The 7,052-nt window shown below is 42.0% G+C and overlaps 1 pseudogene; it reads right to left on the bottom strand.

Moving 5' to 3' along the window:
- Positions 1–4,479: 4,479 nt before the first annotated feature.
- Positions 4,480–6,451, bottom strand: LOC142422642 (THO complex subunit 5 pseudogene; annotated as a pseudogene).
- Between the last annotated feature and the right edge of the window lie 601 nt (positions 6,452–7,052).

The following is a 7,052-nucleotide window of genomic DNA, read 5'->3' as shown; positions in this document are numbered from 1 at the left end:
GAGGATTCTGGGAACTCCTGTATTTTTCCTCTTTGGAGGTAGAAGACACTTTCTTTCGCCACTCACTCCCTTGGAGACTCTCTACTGACAAGGCAGACTCCCCAAGAGATGCTCTAGATGGCACCAAGCTGACAGACCTGTGCTCTGGGAACTAGAGGAGCCACAATGAGACCCCTGCCAATGCTGAGATGCTTACAATGCCACTGGACCCACAAGACTTCCCATCCACTGACCTGTGATCCTCCTGCATTCCACATCATTGCATGTGTTTATGAGGCTGAAGAGGACTTTACAGATTGATATCGAACATATGAGCTAATATCAGATTTATGGACTTTATCTGGAATGGGCTGGGGTGTTTTCTCAAAATTCAACTGCTCTTGTATATAAAGCTCTTTCTTATATGAGTGTCTATAATTTGTTTCTCTAGTCTATCCAGACTGACACAAGGCACTTAGCTTGAAATGTAAGACTTTTTCATTTGATCTCCCTTTCGACCCGCTTTAAAGTCTCTGCTTTCTTTTCTATTGATATTTTCTCTCTTTTGTCTTGTAATTGTTGTTAGTTTTGCTTGTTTGTTTACATCCTGTGTGTGCATTGTGTGATTTTCTATATATGAAACCCATATAGATAAATCTATTTGGACAGTATTGGATTAGTAATTACTTAGGGGAATGGCAGGAGAGGTTTAAGGGAAAATGAGAAGCTAGCAACAATAAATGTGAGAAGAAAGTTTTCAGATACAATGGTGGTGATGATGGCACAATTCTTTTTCATATGATTGAATGATTACATGGTATGCTATGTGATGCATATGTCTAAAAATCTATTTTTCAATACCCTGACGAATGCCCACTTTCAGTTCTGATGGGGATAGAGACAACTGTAACGCTTTCATATCACACTGCAATGTGGTGGGCATCTAAACTTGCACAGCCACTTTGAGAACAGTTTGGTGTTTCTTTTCAAGCCAAACTGATATTTACCATGAATCATCTTCACCAGCCCTCCATCAGCTTTAGGGCAGCTGTATACTTAGTGCCACATGGTTGCATGGTCACATTTTTAACTACAAATCTGAGCTGAGAATAATAAATTATTTAATACGCAAAGCAAGGTCCAAGTCCTGCGCCTTCCACTCCTTAGCAATTTCTAGGCTCTCCTCTGTCTAACGCAAGCACTGTTTGAAAAAGTAAAAGAGTTATTTTTAAAGTTTTGCACACACCCCATCAGGGTATTTGGCAATGCATGCTCACACTGGGTTAATCATTGGCGTGGGTGTCTCAGCAATGACAATGAGCAATTTTCTGAAAGCCTTAGAGTTGGTAACATAACTCCCACGGCGGAGCTGGGAGGGAAGAAAGGGAAAGTTGAACAGCTCTTCACTGGCACTGGAGCTTGAGGCAAATGCAGCCCTAACGAATGTCCCTCTCGCAACAGTTTCACTCAAATTATGCAAATGATGTATAAATAAGAAAGGGCATTCAGACAACAGCAAAATAATTTAATTGGATATTTTCATTTTTAAGTTGTGTGTGACCTTTGAAATAGTCAGGAAAACGGCATGGTTCACTTAATAGAAACCAACATGTTGATTGCTTACAATAGATCAGGTATTCTTTCAGTATTTTATGCATTGATTATCTATAATAACTGGCTAAATCCTCATAACAACAATGTAATGAAGGTTCCTTAATTATCACCCAAATTTTACAATTAAGGAATGTAGTTAGGTAACATATGAAAAGAGACTCAGTCAGTATGTGAATTAGTTTAGATGAACTTGGGCTATCAGACTCGGTGATGTACATGCTGAAATACCATAGCACCCTGAATTTCTATGGACCTGAGGAAACAATGCCTGTCCATTAAAAATTCAGAAATTCCAAAGTATAAATAAACTATAAGAAGGGTGAAACCTTCTTTACAAGAAAAGATTTGAAGACTAGCTATTTGAACTTTGACTGGAGTAGTAATAATTGTGATATTCATTCCATAGTATTTTTTTCTTTTTAAAAAAATTTTCAGCAGTCTTATTTAATTACATCCATATAATTCACATATCAGATAGTTCTATAGTTTGATTACATCAAGAAGACTTGTACAACCATCACCACAATCAATTTTAGAATATTTTCTTCATTCTTTTTTAAAAAATACTTTTATTGGGGGCTCTTACATCTCTTATCACAATCCATGCATTCATCCATTGTGTCAAGCACATTTGCACATATGCCGCCATCATCATTTTCAAAGCATTCTCTTCCCACTTGAGCCCCTGATATCTGCTCCCCATTTCTTCCCCCTCCCTCCTCCATCCACCCTCCCTCCTGAACCCTTGATAAGTTATAGATATTTTCCCCATATCTTACATTGTCTCCATCAACCCCTACCCACTTTTCCATTATTTGTCCCCCTGGGAGGGGGTTCTAGATTGATCCTTGTGATCTATCCTCCTTGCTCCCCCCCCAATCCTCCCATAATTCTACTGGTATCACTACTCTCATTGTTGGCCCTGAGGGGTTTATCTATCCTGGATTCCCTGTGTTGCGGGCTCTTGTCTGTAGCAGTGTGCATGCTCTAGTCCAATCTGATTGGTAAGGTAGAATTGAGGTCATGATAGTGGTGGGAAGGAAACATCAAAGAGCTAGAGGAAAGTTGTGTGTTTCATTGGTGCATTCTACAGTATTTATGGACAGTGTTCAATTAGAGAGTGGTCCATCCAAATGCTATGTTTTTGCATTTAGCTAAAGTGTTCCTCTGTCAAGTTTTACTTTAGAATAGTTCTACAAATAATTTCAAGTAACTGAACATGCCAAACAATTTCGCTAAATATATACTCAAGGATATAAATAACATATATAAGAGGAATAAAATGGACAGCAGCAAGGCAAACAAAAATTATGAAATGATCAGATATGAGGAGCTAGAATGATGTGGGTGGAGTTGAGATTTATTCTTTGACAACACAAATTCAAAACAGACTCTGACAAGACAAAAAAAAAGACATTCATTCTTACTTTTTACACTATAATTTAGATAAAGAAACTGTACCATTTGGCAATTTGTGAATTGTTCAATAGCTTAGAGGATATTGGCTAAATTATTGTAAACATGGTTAAATTACAACCTCACTCCAATACTCAAAATAAATTTCAGATGGATTAGGAAGTCAAATATGCAAATTCTGAAAAAAAATGAAGAAAAATATTTATCTCATTTTAGTTGACATAAGCTTCCTAAGGTGGATAAATGTTTGAAAGGAAGGGAAAAAAACCCATTAACACCACAATATGTGTGTGCAGTGTGGGTGGGTGGGTGGGGGCCTTGAAAAATCCAATTTTTAAGTTCTATATCTTCACTAAGTTTTGAAAGCTGCCTTATGTTTAAATATCATAAGCAAAATGAAAATACAAACAATATAAAAAATTCTTTATAAACGAGTAACAATAAGTATAAGATTTAAGTTTGGAATTAAAAAATAATGAAATTTTTCATTAACTTTGTGCAGTCCCACTGTATCTGTAATATGTTAGGAACTAAATATGCTTAAGATGCTTACATATCAATGAGACAACCATACAGGAAAGTGAGCAAAGCATATATTGCTGCATTTCTCTCACTTCCACTCAACAAGTGTTTCTAGGTGGTCACCTAGCAAGCATTTCAGCTTGCTCACAAACTCCCTTTTGTTAAGGCCTACAGAGGAGAGTTCCTTTGTGGTTCCAAAATTTTCCAACTTCAGGACCAAACCACAACTTTAAAATTCAAAAAGCCAATCAGTTCCTTTTTTTCCTTTAGTCTGTAAACACCCCCCTAGGCAAGTCTCTTCAAATGCAAATGTATTGAATATTCCAAAGCACTAGGCAGGGCTTATCTGTTCAGAGCCTTCTTTGTAGGCTTGTCCTAACCCATTTAAAGATTCAAATTGATGGCTGAAAGCAAGTAGGCTTACAAAGTCTCTATTTTCACTTCCCAAACATCATTTCTATCAATCATTGTAACAATAGCAAGAGTCAGAGGAAAACAGTATAAACCAAGGCAAATTCTAAACTCAATTCTTAAAACAGTCAAGTTAAATCCTTACCTATCTTATCGTAATTGTTATCTTAACTATCACATTGATAAATCAAATGGATTAAGCCTCTGACTGCAGGGTGGGGCTTTCTGTCAGCCATTTTGATCTTCTGTCAGCTAATTTTATGAAGAAGCATGGTCTCAGAGAAGAAGTTTAAGGGGTGATTTTGCCCCCTGGGCTCAAAATTTACATCTATCACATTCATTTTTGCCATTTCAAGCAGGAATAACCAAATAAAATTTCTAGAAATCAAAACCTTCACTTTTCATGTCCTTTCAGTAAAAAAAAACAAACCAAAAAGAAATATTTTTGAGGGGTTCAGGTGACACTTTAAGAGGATAGACACATAAAAGCAACGCCCCCCTTTGCCATCCCAGCACAGAGGTACCACCCAACAGGGGTCAGTGATGGCTGAGGAATCCTTGAGGGTGGCTTAATTTAAACCACTTCATCCTACTGGAACCCCTGAAAAGTCACCGACACATCTCCTGGGGAACTCCTTGGTCCCTGCATGCTCTCGTGACCCTTCCTCTCCAGGTAGATATCTGGCAGCATGCACAGGCACTGCAGCTGGTTGGTCAAGGACTGGTGGCCAGCTCCTTGTAGCACATGTTGACCTCACTCTCCATGGCCTGAACATTGTCATCATTGCTGTTGGTCTTCTATCCCTTCCAGTTTAGACAGAGCTAGAAAATTGGGGTGGGGGTGGGGGAGGGGAGAGTAGCCAGGGCTCAGCACCATGGCTTCCTGGAGCTGATCTCTGCCCCGTTCAATGAGGGCCATGTAGTAGAAACTGGCATCCTCTGCCAGGTGTACTTCCACAACGCCTTTGGTGAAATGCAGCTCTACGTAATCCTTGTGGGCCATTGTCACCCACCTCACCAGGCAAGAGACCTCCTTGTCCAGGCAGAGGTACTGGCAATTGCTGGTAACGGACACAGTGCCATGTTCAAGAGATGCAAACTGCTTATTGAGGGCCAGGCTGGACTGCACTCTGATTTCAGCAGTTTCACGGTGGTCCCCATGTGGATAGCACTCAGCTAGTGATCTGCCATCATTGTGTACTGTGCTGGCTCTTTGGGGAAGTGGAAGGCACCCGGCTTCTGAACCCACAGATAAGCGTGACCCAGGTCAAACATGTAGTTTCTCGAAGCCAGGATGCCAACTTTGTCAAACTGGTACTGATTGGCGGGATTTGGTGTTTTCTTCTCATGATCCTCAGGATACACACAGCTCTGGACTGAGTCAGGAGACAGCAGGTCACCTGCAGTGATGGGGGAGATGGGCTCTGGGGCGGTGGTCACAGTGACTTTTACTGTCATGGGGCAGAGGAAGGTCAGGTGAAGCACTCTCATCTTGGCATCTCAGGGCAAGCATGACAGCCAGTGGGTGCCTCTTCAGCACCTCCATGCATTTGTTGTCCAGCTGAACTCCCAGTGTGGGGCGCCGGCGTTTAGTGTCTGCTCCTCCTCAGCAGCCGAGTCACTTTCATCCTCTTGGGAGCACTCGGGAGGCTTGAATAGGACCTTGGCGTTGTCCACACTGCTGTCAATGGCCACCGACAAGGTCTTATCACAGGCTTGCCCGTAAGAAGTGGCCTGGACAAAGAGGGCCTAGAGAGGCGATGGCAGATGTCTGGCTGTCAAGCGCTGCTTGTGGACCTGGTCAAGCAGCATGAACAAGTATTCCTGCACTGGGAGGAGGCCTGTGTGATGCTGGTGAGCCGAGACTGAAGGCTGCTCAGGTACTCCTCCTTCACCTTGATCTCCTTGAGAATCTCTCCTTCTTGGACAGACCCTCTCTGTCAGTCTTTTCCACTTCTCCAGCTCCCAGTCTAGACCTGCAAGCATTTGTTGGTGACTTTGACCTTGCTGATATCTGGAGGAGTCTCCTGATAAAATTCCTCCTAACTACCAGATCAATGTCTTCATGCCTTGGTAAATTCCAGGCCTTTGGTGATCTCTTTCCAAAGGTGCATCACCTCAAGTACAATGGGCTGCAGCTGCAGGTGACAGGCATCTACTTTGTGTTTCACGTCATGAGTCTGATCTCAGCCTTTCTTCAGCCGGATGTGAGCTAGTTGGTGGAGCTTTCGGAGGGTCAGCAAATGCACACAGCTCTGGATCCACCTTTCTTCAATTTCCACGGCCATTTCTTTGCTTCCTTTGCATTTCAGGTGCTTAATCTCAGCCATGAGCCTCTGCAGCTCTTGCCATGTGAGTTTGTACAGCCCATGGTCTCTGCCAGGGTCCCGCAGGTCCACCTCTGCCTCTTCACTGTAGTGTTTACCTTCGTGCTTAGTGCCTGCGCGGCCGGAGCTCCCTCACTTCAAGTCACTTTGGGCTTCCGCTTTTTGCTTGATTCTGATGACATGGCTGTTCTGGGAGGTCAGGGGGCAGCAGCAGGGATCTCAGAAGGCAAGAAAGGTGCTGAACATTTTCCTCATGAACAAGGTCCCCCCTTTTAATTGTGTAGCTTTCATTTCATAATCATAAACTCAACTCTGCTTCCCGGCTAGACTTAAAAGGGCACAAGGAAAGGGCATGTCCTTTTAGTAATCAGTGTGGACTTATCTGACCTCCATCTAGCCAAAGAAAATCTACCATAAGGCATAGGTCAAATAAGCATCCAATCTTCATCTTCACGATTTGCTTCTCTAGTACTCCACTCCAGGTACCAAAATATGTTAGACCAGGTTGGCTAGAGAAATACATCTAGGGACATTCATATGGGTATAAGAGAGAGCTTTATGTGAAAGAGTAATTGAATATTAAGAAAACATCCCAGTCCAGTCCAAATAAAATCTATAAGTCCTATATTAGCCCATACGTCTGATTCCAGTCCATAAAAAAATTCCTCTTCAATCTCATGTAGCCATGCAATGATGCCAAATGCAGGAAGACCTGTGAGTGGAAAGTCTCATGAATCCTGTGACAGTGGAACCAACTCCAGGGCTCTGTGTGCCAGCAGGATG

Source organism: Tenrec ecaudatus, chromosome 12 (genome assembly GCF_050624435.1).
Source record: "Tenrec ecaudatus isolate mTenEca1 chromosome 12, mTenEca1.hap1, whole genome shotgun sequence".
Taxonomy (NCBI): domain Eukaryota; kingdom Metazoa; phylum Chordata; class Mammalia; order Afrosoricida; family Tenrecidae; genus Tenrec; species Tenrec ecaudatus.
This window is presented reverse-complemented; position numbering and strand designations above follow the sequence as displayed.